Here is a 17,682-nt window from a genome sequence, read left to right as displayed (position 1 = left end):
TCTTCTATATGTGTTGGAGGTTTCATATTAGCTGGTGATTGTGGCCTGGTTGATAGTTGAGTGATATTGGGGGTCCAGGTAAATTGATATTTCTAGACCTACCGAATTGCCCTCCTCCTTAGCTTCTTCTAGATTTTTCCTAATTCCACCACAAAGGTCAGCAGCTCCTGTCCATTGGTTTGATGTTAATATCTGCATCTGACTTTTTCAGCTTCTTTTTGGGTCTTTCTGAGGGCAGTCTTGATAGGTTCCTTTTTGTGAGTACTTCATAGCCTCAGCAATAATGTGAGCCCTTGGGGCCTCCCCTTGGATTGATTCCCACTCTGGGCCTGTCATGAATCTCCTTTTCATAGGCTCTTCTCCATTTTTGTCCCTGTAGTTCTTTTGGACAGGGAAAAATATGGGTCAGAGTTGACTGTTGAATGGCTACCAGATTCCTCACTTGATGCCATGCCTTTCTGCAGGAGGTTAGCTCTACAAGTTCTCACCCTACTATAGTACATATTATCTAAGGTCCCACCGTTTGAATCCTGAGAGTCTCTCCTCTCATGTCTCTAGTATATTCTGGAGGGTCTCTTACCTCCTACATCCCAGAGTTGCCTATTTCAATTCTTTCTGCTCTCCTTTAGTTTTTTACTCCCCACATAATAACCTGATCATTTTTCCCTCTTCCTGTCTCTTTTCTCACATACTACCTTTGTTCCCTACTCCTATGATTGATTTCTTTTATTTTTCCAAGTGGGATTGAGGTATACTAACTTGGGCCCCTCCGCTTGTTAACCTTTTTAAACTCAATGAATTTTATCCTGGGTATTTTGTACTCTTTTGGCTAATATCTACTTATTAGTGAGTACATGCTTGTACTGAATAGTTTTGTGTCAAAATGACAGAAGCTGGAGTTATCACAGAGAAAGGAGCCTCATTTGAAAAAATGCATCCATGAGATTCAGTTGTAAGATATTTTCTCAAGTAGTGATCAAGGTTGAGGGCCCAGACCATGGTGGGTGGAGACATCCCTGGGTTGGTAGACTTGGGTTCTATAAGAAAGCATGCTGAGAAAGCCAGGGGAAGCCAAACATATGTAACATCTTTCTATGGCTTCTGCATCAGCTCCCGATTCTTGACTTGCTTGAGTTCCAGTCCTGACTTCCTTTGGTGATAAATAGCAATGTGGAAGTGTAAGCTGAATAAACCTTCTCAACTTTCTTCTTTTTTATGATGTTTTGTGCAGGAATAGAAACCCTGACTAAGACAAATTGGTACCAGGAGTAGAGCATTCCAGTGACATACTGACCATGTTAGAATTTGCTAGAAGAGCCATTGGGATGTTAAGAACTCTGTTGAATGTTCTGTGGGAGCTTGTAGTATAATGTTGAGAAGAGTGCAGAAGATGGAGGTCTGGCTTGTGAAAATTCAGAGGGAAGATTAAAGGAAATGTTGCTGTTTTGATAGTGAAGATTCTGTGGTTTTGGTTAGCTAGAGCTGAAGAATCAACTGTGATTTACAAGATACTAGAACTACTAAAGTAAAACCTTTGAATTAAGGGGACTATTAATGATAGTCAGCTGGAGCTAAAAAATAATGGTGATTAAGAGGAAACCAGCATCACTTATGTGAGATCATCTGGAAAATATTTTATACAAGCACAAACATGCTTCATTCCAGAGATAGTCAAAGTTGTACCTCATGATTTGGCTGGACTTGGTCCTGTGTAAGAGTCACCCAAGTGGTACTGGTTTAGAAAGCAAGAAGGGGTCATAGTTAACAGCTGAGGCTTGGAACAGTGATATGCCACCAAAGGCCACTCATGAAGGTTCAGACTCAGTTTCAATTAATGCTGAAGACTGAAGGGTTTATGCTAAGAAGCTGAGGCTTAGCAACATGAAGAGAGCCTATGAGAGGCTATTGGTAAAGCCTAGTCACAGCAGAAGACAGCAGTGTTTTGGAGATTCAAGAGCCATGAGATGGCCACCAAGAACAACAGCATCAGTGGAGAACAGGCAGCTGGAGCCTAGAAGAAAAGATTGTGCTACAAAGAGCAGAACTGCAGAAGTGACCTAAGGAGGAGGAGCCCAGATGTTTGTGAATAGATCCCAGATATTGAATTGTTAGAGTTTGCTTTTGCTTTTGAATATAACAGTGCTCTTGTGAATTAAAGTTAATGTGATACAGGATTGGACACTAGAGAGGCAGGCAAAGATAAGAGAGAAAAATGGAGGAGTAGAAATTGGGCAAGAATTAAATATGCAACTACAGAAAGCAGACCTAGATCCTGGTAGCCATAATTGGAGATTGGTAGATACGAATATTCTTAAAAGATCCTATAGGTCTTTTTCTCTATAAAGAAGGGAAGTTTGTGTCTTTTTCCATTGGTAACAATCATATTGTGTAGAGGGTTTTTGGATTGAGAATTTAATATATAAATGAAAAGCAATTGGATTTTGGAGTAGTGTTTGTGCTGGGAGTTTGTGGTTGTTTCGGCCAGGGACAGAAAGAGCAGTACAGGTGGAAAGAGCTGCCTAGGAAATAAATCTTGTGGTGAGTGGCCTGCGGACCAAGTGACAGTGTCCCTCTGCTTGGCTCCACACTACAGTGGCATTCCAGGAGTAAGACCACAGGTGCTGATTAAAGGGATAAGCCATTTATTTAATATTTATTGTAACATGCCCAGATATTTTTCCTTTTTGAAGGCAGAAAGAATTTTCGTGGAGCCCACAGTTAAAAGACTTTGAATTGAAAAAAGACTGAATTATAAAAGAGATCTGCTATTTTAAAGAGCTTGATAATTTAACATGTATAATTTTGTAAAGACTGTGGGACTCTTATAGATATTTAAATCTTAGAGATGAATAAGAAAGTAAGGGTTGAGGCTTAATAGTGATGTGTTTGTTTCTCAAGTTGACAAGGGGTCAATTTTACTGACTGGTTTTGTGTCAACTTGACAGAAGCTGGAGTTATTACCGAGAAAGGAGCCTCAGTTGAGGAAATGCCTCCATGAGATCCAGCTTCAAGGCATTTTCCAAACTAGTCATCAAGGGAACATGGCCTAGCCCATTGTGAGTGGTGCCATCCCTGGGATGGTAGACTTGTTTTCTATAAGAAAGCAAACTGAGCAAGCCAATGTAAGCAAGCTAGTAAGTAACATTCCTCTATGGACTCTTCATCAGCTCCTAATTCTTGACCTGCTTGAGTTCCAGTCCTGACTTCTTTTGGTGATGAACAGCAATGTAGAAGTATAAGATGAATAAACCTTTTCTCCCTAACTTGCTTCTTTTTTATGATGTTTCATTCAGGAATACAAACATTAAGACTATGCCATGCATGCCTTTTTGGATTTGAGTTACCTCACTGAGCATGATAGTTTCTAGTTCCATCCATTTGCCTGAACACCTAAGGATATCCTTGTTCTTAATAGCAATGTAATATTCCATTCTGTAAATGGACCAAAAATCTGAACTAATAAATGCCTTCCCTATTGCATCATGTCCAGGTCTTACAATGATAAGTCAAAGAAAAGTAGAAGATATAACAGAACACTTATTATGGTAGAGAAAACAGTGTAATCCCCATATTGACATTATTTTTCTCTTTGTTTTACTATTCTTTTATCTAGAGTAATTATTAAATTGACATTATATAGTTCATTTGAGAAAAATTTTTCCCTTAACTCTTGGTATCATCTCAAATCCATGGTATGATTTAGAAATCATTGTCTTTTCTGACTACAGAATATAATTAGTCCCCAGAATAAAGAGGAACATATGAATAAAGTTTTGTCCAACTTGACAACATGGTGGAAAATCAAATTCAGTATTTCATAAAATACTTACCTTCTCCCTGTGATTAAATACAACTCAAAGATAGACAAAATATATTTCTTATGAAAACAGGACTATATGTAGAAATATTAGTTTTTGTTTGCAATGCTCAACATTTGGGTTAAGTAACCACTAACCACTTTTTTCTTTTTTAAATTCACTAATATCATTTGGATTTCTCCTCAAATGAGATTTAAAATAAAAACATTTGGCAATCCACAGTAGCACCATCAAGCTACAGTTTCATGTTGGTTCAATTACAGTTTTATAATTTACAGACTCAATGGGCTGAATGTGTTTTGGCAAGGTTATTAAATTCAGTGATTTTCAGACTTGGCTGAATATCAGCATCTAATGGAGATCTATAAAACTACAGATTCCTGGGCACAAAGATTTGCTGACCCATAGGTTAGGATCCAGATAAGTGGTACCTACAAGATTTGATTTTAACAAAGCCTCTCTATAGTCTCCTAGGAATGGCTAAGTTTGAAAATCACTGTGTTAATTTGTATAACCACCTTGGCCAAAATATTGTAAGCCATTTGTTTCTATGTGTAGTGCTACATAATAAACTGTCTCAAAATATTTCAGCAAAACACAGTGGGTATTTCATCTCCATGAATGTGTAACCCCTTTGCCCATTCATTTATTTCAGGGAAAATTATCATACAGCCCAATCCTATGATTCCCACTTTAATTATCAGACTACATATAGGGTAAGTGACCAGAATGTACGTTGATCAATTTTGAGCACACTCAGCTAGAACTTTTTGTTGGTTTGTTTGTTTCAATGTTGTTGCTGTTGTTGTTTTAAGAATGGGCAATTTGGCTAATGACTGGCCCGGCTTGTGTTCCATGACAATGGAGATCCCATCTCTGATATGGGTAATAGTATTCTGCTATAGTTACAGACAGGTACCTATCATAACTCTCATTTGAGAGGATTCATTCAGCATATATATAATGGAAGCAGATGCAAAGACCAAAGGCTAAACATTAGAGGGAGAAGAATGATGAAAAGGGGCAGAAATATCAAGGATACCTCAAGAAAACCTACAGAATCAACTAATCTTGGCTTAGAGAAGTTCAAAGAGGCCAAACCATCAAAAAGCATGCATGGTATATAAATAGGGCCTCTGGAAAGATATAATAGTTGTGCTGCTGGGTCTTCATGTGGGACCAATGATAGCAAGAGAATAGGCTGTGTTTGACACTGGAAACTGCCTCTGGATCTCTTTCTCTTAACAGAGATGCCTTTTTAGACTCAGTAGAAAATGTACCTAGTCCTTGACATGCCAATGTGGATTGATATTCATGGGAGGCTGGTACTTTCTGAGCAGAAATGTAAGAGAACAAGATGGTGGTGATTTCAGGTGCAAGGGAGAAATTACTAGGAGAGAATGGGGAAGGGGAAGGAACAGTTAGGAGGTAACATACATAATTCCATTAATTTTTAAAATGGGTTCATTGTGAAATCTGCCACTGACAACACTTCTGCTATTGTAAATTCATCATAGCAAAATCACAAGCTTCCCCCAGTTACCCTGTTTGAACTTTTTCTAGATGTATTAATGTCACTTGGATCTGAACACTTCCTCTAAAGCAAGAGATTTAATAAAAGTTATTAACATGCATAGTTCCAATAGTTCCAAAGATTATAATTTTATTTTCAATCTGAAGTCATAGTCAAATAGAAAAAAAAAAGACATGTGGCATTGGAATATTTAAAACTCATTGGTTTCTCTTGTTCTGTGCCTCAGAATTAATTTGTCCATTTCATTTTCTTTTCTTTTTACCACATCATATTTATTCTACTTTGTTTCCTTCTTTTTTCTTTATGTATAAAGAAAACATGAAGACACACACACACACACACACGCGCACACACACATTACCATTTTTTCTTTCTGTTTATTATTGGATATTTTATATAGTTACATTTCAAATGTTATCTCCTTTCCCAGCTCAATCCTCTCCCATCCCCCTGGTCCTACTTCTATGAGGATGCTCCCTCTCACACCCACCCATGCCCACCTCACTACACTGGCTTTCCACTACACTGGGAAAAAGAGCCTTCACAGGACCAAGGTCTTCTCCTATTGATGCCAGGCAATGCTATCCTCTGCTACATATATAGCTGGAGACATTTGTCCCTTTCTTTGTACTCATGGTTGGTGGTTTAGTCCCTGGGAGCTCTGGAAGGGGAATTAGTTCATATTGTTGTTCTTCTTATAGGGTGGCAAACCCCTTCATTTCCTTCAGTCCTTTCTCTAACTCCTCCATTGGAGTCTCCATGCTCAGTCCAATAGTTGATTCTGAGCATCTCCCTCTATATTCGTCAGGCTCTGGCAGAACTTCTCAGGAGACAGCTATAGCAGGGTTCTGTAGGAAAGTACTTTTTGGTAACCACAATAGTGTCTGGGTTTGCTGGCTTTATATGGGATGGATCCCCATGTGGGGAAGTCTCTGCTCCACACTTTGTCCACATAATCTTTTTAGAAAGGAACAATTCTAGGTTAAATATTTGGAGATGAGTGGGTGGCCCCATTCCCCAAACTGTGGCCTTGCTACCCTCTGGATATAGTCTCTACAGGTTCTCTCTCCCCTTTGTTGGGCATTTCAGCTCATCTCTTTTCCATTATGTTCTCCCTTTGTTTGTAGCTTCATGTACATGAACCTTTGTGCCTCTGAACATGTTTTTATACTATCTTAAAAGAAGGGAAATAAGCAAGCCTTCATTTCTATCTAGTTCATTGTCTTATCATCTAAGCAATCCTCTCTGACCATTCTAATTCATAATCTTTGTAATAATTTGTCTCATTTCAATTTATTATCCAGTATATTTTAGTTACCACAGAAGGTGGAATTAGTTGTGATCATATTTGCTATGAATCCATCATACGTGTTCTGCCACCTAATTAAAAATATCTCTCCTGAGAAGTATTATTTGTACACCTTGTCCATGTCTTAGCAAGGAGCCTGGTACTAACAATTTGTATGTATGTATATATGTATGTATGTATGTATGTATGTATGTATGTATGTATGTATGTGTGTGTGTTTGAGTAGCTGAGCATTGTGTATTTTTCAATGTGGAGTCTAAGTCTGAACTAGAAGCATATAGTGGACACTCTATGATATATAAAAAGTCCTGCTTTATTTATTTTTTTTACCACATTGAGAATTTACCTTATGGAAAGCAAGTACTTTATCAGTAAATTAGATAGCTCCTCAGAATTTTGATGGGAAACTAAATGGATAACTGGATAATATTATAACTAAAAACCTAAGACACAGACAAAACCTTAGCAGAAGCCAAACATGGTGGAGGTCTACACCAAGAGTATTTGCTGGATATGACAGGCCTTTGTTCACAAAACTCCTGTAGGCTATGGTGGCTAGTAAAAACCTGTACATGATCAAAATGGCCAAAATCACCATGGATTATACAAATAGCCCAAGAAATAACTGAATCTTCTAAAGAGCTATTTGTAATGGATGACTGCTGTAAAAAGGGAAGTCCATATGCGGCAGACATTGTGTCCCTGAGAGAGGACTGGTAGCCCAGTAAATTTTCCTATAGAAATTTAAATACAGGCAGCACTAAATGAAGACAGTGAATATTTTAAAAGAACAGTAATTCCCTGACAGAAAAGTGGTGGTGGGAGAAAGGTACATGATTAAGGCAAGGGAATTGGGTTTGCATTTGATTAAAACACATAATATGCTGGTATGAAATTCCCCAACAGGAAGAGAAATTTCAAAGTTATCGTTAAAAGTAACAACAAAATCCTAGTGTCAACTATAGAATTTTTCTCTAATTTGTTATTTGGAAGCCCTCAGGAAAACCACTAAAACAACATAAGCTATCGCCATTGTTCCACATTGCTTGCCAAAACCAGGAAATAAGACCCTATCCTTATGACTGGAGATGCCAATCATATTTCTTGCATCACATAAACAGATTAAGTTGGAATTGACCTATAAACTTCATCTCTCCAAGTAGCACTTACAGTGCTAGACAGTGCTAGCAAAGTCACAAAGTTGTAACTAATGGTGGCCCCTGTGTTTTACAATATTGATATGCTAGGCATAGAGGTCCTGGGAAAACGTGCAATGTTTTTTCTTTGTCTGTGTGTGTATGAGGGGGTCCACTTCAAAGAAAGGAATTAGTGTATGGAACTGTGAACTTTATCAAATACTCATTGGTGAAAAATCACATGGCCTGAAAAGGAGTCAACTGTACTAAATGGACAAATAGCTAACTTGGTTTTATATTGACTTTCATAGATTAATGCTGGACTCTCGCTTGATAAGAGAAGTCATGCTCTGCACTGGGCAATGGTAAATATATACTTATATATGGTCAAAGGACTTAGGATAAGCGAAAGCTTACTGTTCATTCTTAAACAGATTGTCTATCTAACATATATACACATACTCACTAACACATATGTGTACACATTTGCATACATGCACACTAACGTGTCTGCACATGTGTACAATGGACATACAAATATTAACACAGAAGTAGTCTCAAGAAAAATTGTCAAAGAGAAAAGGGGTCATAGCACATAAGCGTTTGAGGATGTGAAGGAGTATAATAAAGTGTCTTCTACAGCTATTGTACTCATGAATGGATGGAAACTCTGATTAGCTCAACAAATCCTAGGTAAGGTACCAATAGGATGGATGCAGGAGCATGACTGATTATCCCTAGCTGAGTGTCTCTAAGCAGTTAATAATTGCTGAGGAAAAAGACAATTTTTCTTCAGTTTTATGCTCTGGTAAGTTGTCCACAGGTTACTAAATAACCTATCCAGGCACATATAAGCAAATTTAACTGAACACAGTACATAGTTTTTAAAAGGATATGAAAATATGATGGGAACATGTAAAGAAGTAGAATTCAAGAGCTGATGCGGTGGAATAATAATAAAACATGTTATGCATACGTATAGATACGAATAAATGTTAAGATTTTAAATGGAGTTAGAACCTCAATTGTTTATGTTGTCATTTCTAGTATCATTATCATACTTATTAACCAGAAACAATCCCTCATCCTATATCAAGCTATCCCTTAATAAAGCCTCAGAGTCTGGACAGAAAACTCCCCACAGCAGTTGGAACAGACTCGCCTCTGAAAATGTACCATCCTTTTATCATTTGTTTACAGCTTCCTTATAGTCCTATGAACTATGGAGCCTGGAAGCATTTAGAAAGTTTTTAACCTTTTCATAGAGATGTTTATAGGACTCTAAACTTGAAGAATGGCATTGTGGGAACAACGCGGAGGAAACCTGTGGGCTGTAGTAATTACTTCATTCTCTTCTATGATCTTGGAAATGTCATGTTACAGATTTGAGCCCAAGTTTTCTCCTCAATAACACAGAGATAAAGCCCAACATATAGAGTTATTGTGACATTCAACATCCAAAGAAAATAGTGTGTGGAATATATATTATAATTACTAAAATTTATTCCAAATCGAAGTAGTTGTATATGCAGGGAGGGTGCTAATCATTTCAAAATGACTTAATGAAATACCAACTATGCAAAAATATTGTTGCTAAGAGAGAGACAGTGCAATAAATTAGTTATGTGTCTAGCCTGTGGTTTAATGGTAAAATTGTTCCTTAGGAAGGGCCTGATTTGAGGAAAAGTAGAAACTATTTTTTTTATTTAAAGAGATGATGTATGTGTTAATCCCTAGTTCCATATTGTGACTAGCGATAGGATTTTATTCTTCAAAATCTCCAGTCATTCAGCAATACTTTTTTATTTATTTAATTATTATATTTTTTTTCTTATTCACTTTATATCCCACTCGCTACCCACTCCCTCTCATTTCTTCCCAAAATAATATACCCATCTATCCTTCCATTCTCCTCTGAGTGGATCAGGACCTTCTGTGTATCCACTTAACCTAGGCACTTCAGGTTTGTGGGAGGCTAGAAGCTTCCTCTCCCACTGACGCCAGGCAAGGCAGCTCAGCTAGTAGACATATCTTCAAGACCCATGCCATGGGCAAACATCAATCTCTAACACTATTACTGATGCTCTGTTATGCTTATAAAGAGGAGCATGTTGTTCTCTGAGAGGATCCACCCAATAGCTGACTCACACACACATAGACACCCACAGCCAAACAATAAATGGAGCTTGGTGACACTATTAGAAAAATAGGAGGAAAGATTGCAGGGCTTGAAGAGATAGGAGCTCCACAGAGAGACATATAGAATCAACTAATATGGGTCCTGTGGCTCCTAGTGTCTGAAACACCAGTCAAATAACATACACAGACTAGACCCAGGCTTTCCTGCTCCTATGTAGTAGATGTACAACCTAACCTTCATGCGGGTCCTGAACAAGTGAATCAGGGTTTAGCCCAAAAGCTGTGGCCTATAGGTTGAATATTTTCTACAATCTGTTACTGTTTAACAATGATTTTTTATAAAAGAATCTTATGCATTTTGCCTCCTTATTTCTCCATATTTAAGACCATTCTGTTCACTTATTAAAGTGAACATATGGCAAAGAAGAATTCATGGGTCAGTGAGGTAGAGCAACAATAAAACATTTTATGTTATACAAATGCATAAAACTGACCCACATGCCTTCCACAATCAAAAAAAATTAAAAACAATGAAATAAATGTAGACACTATCTTAAACAACGCGTTTCTTTCACCATGAGCTCAACAAAATTACTGAGACTAGAGGAACAGCTGAGATCCAGGGACATAGGCCTCGTGAGACTGCACTGGAAGTAGCCAGGGAATAGAGAGGTCTGGGCCAAGCACCCAGAAAATGTGCCCCCCACCACTGGTTAAGGGGAGCAGGAACTCTGTTGTAGGGTCTTAGTTTCTACCCAGAAGACCTGTGCGAGCAGAATAGGTAATCAGGGCATCTGCCAACAGGAACAGCTGAGATCAAGGGACACAAGCCTGGTGAGACGCAGCTTCAAGTAGCCAGGGCACAGAAAGGTATGGTTCGAGCGCCCAGAATGCATGCCCCCCCATTAGTTCAGGGGAGCAGGAACTCTGCCATAGGGTCTCAGTTTCCACCCGGCAGGACCATGCATGCAGAACAGGAGCTCAGGCCATCTGACACCCGGAACAACTGAGATACAGGGACACAGTCCAGGTGAGACTGCAAGGCTAGTATTTGGGACTCAGAGAGATCTGGGCCAAGCACAAGAAAAGCATGCCCCCTATCCCTGATTGGTTCAGGGGAGCAGGAACTCCACTGTAGAGACTCAGTTTCCAATCAGAGGGCCCTTACAAGCAGAACAAATGCTCAAGCCCTTTGCCACTGGGAACAGCAGAGGTCCAGGGACACTGGCAAGGTACAATGGAGTGACAGGAACAAATCACTGACAAGACCACATATAATCGCAGACAAGATGGCAAGAGGAAACAAAAGAATTCACTGAAGGAAAACCAGTACAACCTGGCAACACCAGAACCCAGCTCTCCCATCACAGCAAACAGCAGAATGCCAAACACTCCAGAAAAGGATACTCAGACCATAAATCATACCTCAAGATGATGATATAAATCTTTAAACAAGAATGGGGGAAAAGTATAAAGAATTAGAAGCTTTTTAAAGAGGAAACAAAAAAAAAACACTCAAAAAAAGCAAAAAAATAAAAACAACAACAACAAAAAAAAAAAACTAAAGGTAAACAGGGATGAAGAAATTGAAGAAGGAATGTAAAATGAAAATGGAAACAATAAAGAAACACTAAGAGAGAAAACCCTGGAGGTAGAAAACCTAAAAAAAAAAAAAAATCAGGAGTCACAGATGCAAGCATATAAAACAAACTGCAAGAGATGGAAAAGAGAATCTCAGGAGACAAAGAAAACACTGAAAACATAGACAAAACAATCATAGAAGATGCAAAAGCCAAAAAGCTCCTAATCCAAAATGTACAGGAGATCCAGGACACAATGAGAAGACCAAAACTAAGGATAATAGGAATAGAAGAGGGTGAAGAATATCAACTGAAAGGCATAGTAAATATCTTCAACAAAATCATAGTAGAAAACTTCCATAACCTTAAGAATGAGATTACCATGAGCATAAAAGAAGACTACAGAACTCTAAATAGAGTGGACCAGAAAAGAAATCCCCCCAAAAATGTAATAGTCAAAACAACAATTGCCCAGAGCAAAGAAAGAATACTAAAAGCAGTAAGGGAAAAAGGTCATGTAGCATATTAAGGCAGACCAATCAGAATCACACCCGACTTTTCAACAGAGACTATGAAAGCTAGAAGATGCTAGACAGACATCATGCAGACCATAAGAAAACACAAGGGTCAGTCCAACCAGTTATACCCAGCAAAACTCTTAATCACCATAGATGGAGAGACCAAGATGTTCCAAGACAAAACTAAATTTACACAATATCGGACCACAATCCCAGAACTACAACAAATTATATGTGGAAAATCCAATACAAAAAGGAAAACTAAATCCTAGTAAAAAAAAAAAAAAAAAAAAAAAAAGAAAAAAAGAAAAGAAAATACCAAAGCAAGAAAACCAAAAGAAAAGAGACACACAGGCACAATTCTAACTCCAAAAGCAAAAATAACAGAGAGCAAGCACTATTCTTTAATATCTGTTAATATAAATGGACTCAATTCCCCAATAAAAATATATAGGCTATCAGACTGGATACATAAAGAGAATCCTGCATTTTGCTGCATACAGGAAAGTCATTCAGGTTAGGAAAAAAACCTTCCAGGCAATGGGCCCAAAGAAGCAAGCTGGAGTGGCCATTCTAATATGGAATAAATTAGATTCCCAACCAAAAGTTATCAAAAAAGATAAGGAAGGACACTTTTTACTCATTACAGGGAAAATTTATCAGGAGGATCTCTCAATCTTTAACATATATGCTCCAAATACAAGAGCACTCATATTCACAGAAGAAACACTACTAAAGCTAAAAAAATACATTGCACCCTACAAAACAATAGTGGGAGACCTCAACATCCCACACTCAACAATGGACAGGTTATGAACCAATTGGAAATAATAGACATCTACATAACGTATCACCCTTAAACAAAAGAATACACATTCTTCTCAGCACCTCAGGGCACCTTCTTCAAAATTGACCATATAATTGTCACAAATCAAGCTTCAATAGATGTAGGAAGATTAACATATTCATATGCATTTGATCAGATCACCATTGTCTAAGGCTGGTCTTTAATAAAAACAAAGACTAAAAAAGTGCAAATACACATGCAAACTAAACAATGCTCTATTAAAAGATAGCATGGTCAAAGAAAGAAATAAATAAACAAATTAAGGATTTTTTAGAAATTACTGAAAATAAAATCACAATATATCGAAACCTATCAGATGCACTGAAAGCAGTACTGAGAGGAAAACACATAGCTCAGGGTATTTCCAAAAAGAAAATAGAAAGAGCACATGGTAGCAACTTGACAGCACAGTTGAAAGCTCTAGAATAAAAGGAAGCAGGCACACCCAGCTAAAAAAGAAGCCAAGAAGTAATCAAACTCAGAGCAGAAATTGACCAAATAAAAACAAAAAGAAGCATTCAATGAATCAACAAAACCAAGCACTGGTTCTTGAGAAAATTAACAAGATTGATAAACCATTAGCCAGATTAACTAGAGGGCAAAGATAGAAAACAAATTAACAAAATCAGGAATGAAAGTGAAGACATAATAACTGAAACTGAGGAAATGCAACAAATCATCAGATCCTACTATAAAAGCCTATAGTCAACAAAGCTGGAAAATCTAGAGGAAATGGATGAATACCTAGACAGATACCAGATACTAAAGTTAAACCAGGAACAGGTAAACAATCTAAAGAACCCCATAAACCTAATGAAATAGAAGCAGTCATCACAAGCCTACCAACCAAAAAAAGCTCAAGTCCAGATGGGTTCAGTGCCAAATTCTATCAGACATTTATTGATGAAATAATACTAATACTCTCCAAACTATTACAGAAAACAGAGTCAAATGGAACACTATCTAACTCATGTATCAAGGCCACAAAAACCCTCATTCCTCAAAAACTAAGACCCTACAAGGAAAGAGTACTTCCCAACCAAAAACAGCCAAGGTCCAGACAGGTTCATGCAGAATTTTATCAGACATTTATTGCAGACATAAAACCAATACTCTCCAAACTATTCCACAATATAGAATCAGATGGAATACTACCTAACTCATTTTTTGAGGCTACAATAACACTCGTACCTAAATCACACAAAGACCCTACAAGGAAAGAGAACTTCAGACCAATCACACTTATGAACATTGATGCAAAAATACTCAACAAAATTCTTGCAAACCAAATCCAAGAACATATCAAAATGATCATTCACCATGACCGAGTAGGCTTCATCCCTGGGTTGCAGGGATGGTTTAATATAAGGAAATCCATCAATGTAATCCACCATATAAACAAACTCAAAGAACAAAATCACATGGTCATATCACTAGATGCTGAGAAAGCATTTGAGAAAATTCAACACCCCTTCATGTTATAAGTCCTGGAAAGAACAGGAATCCAAGGTTCATACCTAAACATAATAAAAGCAATATACAGCAAACCAACAGCCAATATCAAACTTAATGGTGGGAAACTTGAAACAATCCTTCTAAAATCAAGGACTGGACAAGGCTGCCCACTCTCCCCCTACCTATTCAACATAGTACTGGAAATCCTGGCTGGAGCAATTAGACAGCAAAAAGAGAACAAGGGGATACAAATCGGAAAGGAAGAGGTAAAAGCATCACTCTTTGCAGATAACATGATAGTGTACTTGAGTGACCCCAAAAATTTCACCAGAGAACTCCTACAGCTAATAAACAAGTTCAGCAAAGTGGCTGGATACAAAATTAACTCAAACAAATCAGTAGGCTTCCTATACTCAAAAGACAAACATGTGGAGAAAGAAATTAGGGAAAAGGTACCCTTCACAATAGTCACAAAAACTATGAAATACCTTGGTGTGACTCTAACTACGCAAGTGAAGGACCTGTATGACAAGAACTTTAAACCTCTAAAGAAGGAAATCGAGGCAGATCACAGAAATGGAAAGCTCTCCCATGCTCATGGATTGAAAGGATCTACATTTTAAAAATGGACATCCTACCCAAAGGAATCTCCAGATTCAATGCAATCCCATCAAAGTTCTAACCCAGTTCTTCATTGAGTTGGAAAGATCAATGTGCAATTTCATATGGAACAACTTTTTGCACTAGTATAGTATGTGATCAGTGCCTGGAACAAATAAAAGCAGAGAATTAACCCCACAGTATACTCATTTTGTTCCTTACATCTTAAGAGGGTTTTAAACAACAAAAGACCTAGAATAGCTAAATCCATCCTCAACAACAAGAAAACATCTGCGGGAATCACTATCCCTGACCTCAAGCTATATTACAAGGCAATTATGCTGAAAACTGCATGGTACCTGTACAGAAATAGGCATGTGGATCAATGGAATCGAATAAAAGATCCAGAAATGAACCCTCACATATATGGTCACCTGATTTTTGACAAAGGATCCATAAACATTTAAAAGAAAAAGGACAGCCTATTAAACAAATGGTGCTGGTCCAACTGTCACTCAGCATGCAGAATAACGAAAATAGACCCTTTCTTATCTCCCTGTACTAAGCTCAAGTGTAAGTGGATCAAATATCTCCACATTAAACCAGATACACTGAAACTATTAGAGGAGAAAGTAGGGAAAAACCTTAGAACACATAGGCAAGGGAGAAAATTTTCTGAACAAAACAACAATGGCTCAAGCTCTAAGGTCAAAGATTAACAAATGGGACTTAATGAGATTGCAAAGTTTCTGTAAGGCTAAGGATATTGTTAAAAAAACAAAATGGCAGCCGAGAGAATGTGAAAAGATCTTTACCAAATCCACATCAGATAGAGGCCTAATATCAAAGGTATACAAAGAACCCATAAAGCTAGACACCAGAGAATCAAACAACCCTATTAAAAATGGGGTACAGAGATAAACAAAATGTTCTCAGATGAGGAATATGGAATGGCTGAGAAACACCTGAAGAAGTGCTTGACATCCTTAGCCATCAGGGAAATGAAAATCAAAACAACCCTGAGATTCCACCTCACACCAGTCAGATTGGCCAAGATCCAAAACACAGATGACAACAGATGCTGGCAGGGTGCAGAGAAAGAGGAACACTTCTCCACTGGTCTGGAAATCAGTCTGGCGTTACCTCAGAAAATTGGACATAGTACTACCTGAAGACCCAGTTATTCCACTTCTGGGCATATACCCCAGAGACACTTTAATACACAACAAAGATACATGCTCCACAATGTTCATAGCAGCTCTATTTATAATAGCCAGAAGCTGGAAAGAACCTGGATGTCCTTCAGTAGATGAATCGTTACAAAAATTGTGGTACATTTACACAATGGAATACTACTCAGCCACTAGAAACAATGACTTAACCAAATTCTTAAGAAAATGACAGCATCTAGAGAATATCATCCTGAGTGAGATAACCCAGTCACAAAAGAACAGACATAATATGCAGTCACTGATATTGGGATGCTAACCCCAGAGGCTTGCACTGCCCCAGAAATAACTCACAGACTGTGTGATGTCCAAGAAAAAAAGAAAAGAAAACAAAACAACAACAAAAAGTTTTTCTTAATCCTTACCCACCAAGAACACATTGACAAATTCGCTGTTATACCCTGTATTACATGTACTGTTTGCTCATTAAAAAAAAAAAAAAAAAAAAAAAAAAAAAAAAAAAAAAAAAAAAAAAAAAAAACTACACACCACGAAAACTTTGACTATTTCCAGGTTACATCCTGTTTTACATGTACTTTATGTTCAATGTAACTAGTAAGATATTAATCACACTATCAAACCTTTAAGAAAAAAAACAAGTATTGACAAAAATCTATCATATACTTTTATGCAAAAAATGCTTAAAATCTGTACATTTATCTTTTCTTTCAAATAAAGTTGTAAAAAAAAGTAAAATGAAAAATCAAGGTCTGAAATAACTGTATTTGCTTACTTTTATGCATAAATGCTTAAAATCTGTACATTTGTCTTTATTTTTTTTAAATAAAGTTGTTAAACAAAAATATTACGAGACTATTCATCCTAAAACATGACACAGATATATTGGCCTGAGAATTGGTTCATACAATCGATTGAAAAATTAAGTGAAGTTAAATATACAATATATTAATTAATTTTATATAAACAAAGTAGGTATCAATATATACATTCATGGTGATATTAATATACTTAGAAGAGTGAAATAAATGAGCAAAATTCTTTTAATTTATTTAACTATAGAAGAGAGAAATAAGGGGCAGTATAAGATGTTAAGGCTATCTTTAGCAACTGTTTTTTTTTTCAACATGGTCCCCACAGGAATACTGGGAGTACTTAGCCTAGCACATGACACATATATGTTGGCATGAGAATAGGCTTATGCATTAAATAAAAGGATATTTGAATAAAGATAAATATGGAGAGAACATTAAATTATTTTATATAAACAATAAGAATAATATATTATTAGTAGTATAAAAATTAAATAAAAATAAATTATTAAACCTATTCTGAAACCAAAATATTTTATAGCCACAATCTTACATTGATAAAATCGTTTATATTTTGATATGAAATAGAGGTTATATATTGTCATATTGGTACAAAAATTTATATATTGTAATAGGTTTAATTTATCCATAGGTTTAAATCCTTATTTATTGCTCTAAAATTTAGGATTGTTTTTCTTAAATAGACATTGTTCTCATGTAACTCATTTAAAAATGCAGGGTTTTTTT

The sequence above is a fragment of the Micromys minutus genome, assembly GCF_963924665.1.
Source record: "Micromys minutus genome assembly, chromosome: 28".
In the NCBI taxonomy this organism is placed as follows: Eukaryota; Metazoa; Chordata; class Mammalia; order Rodentia; family Muridae; genus Micromys; species Micromys minutus.
Note: the sequence above shows the minus strand (reverse complement) of the source record.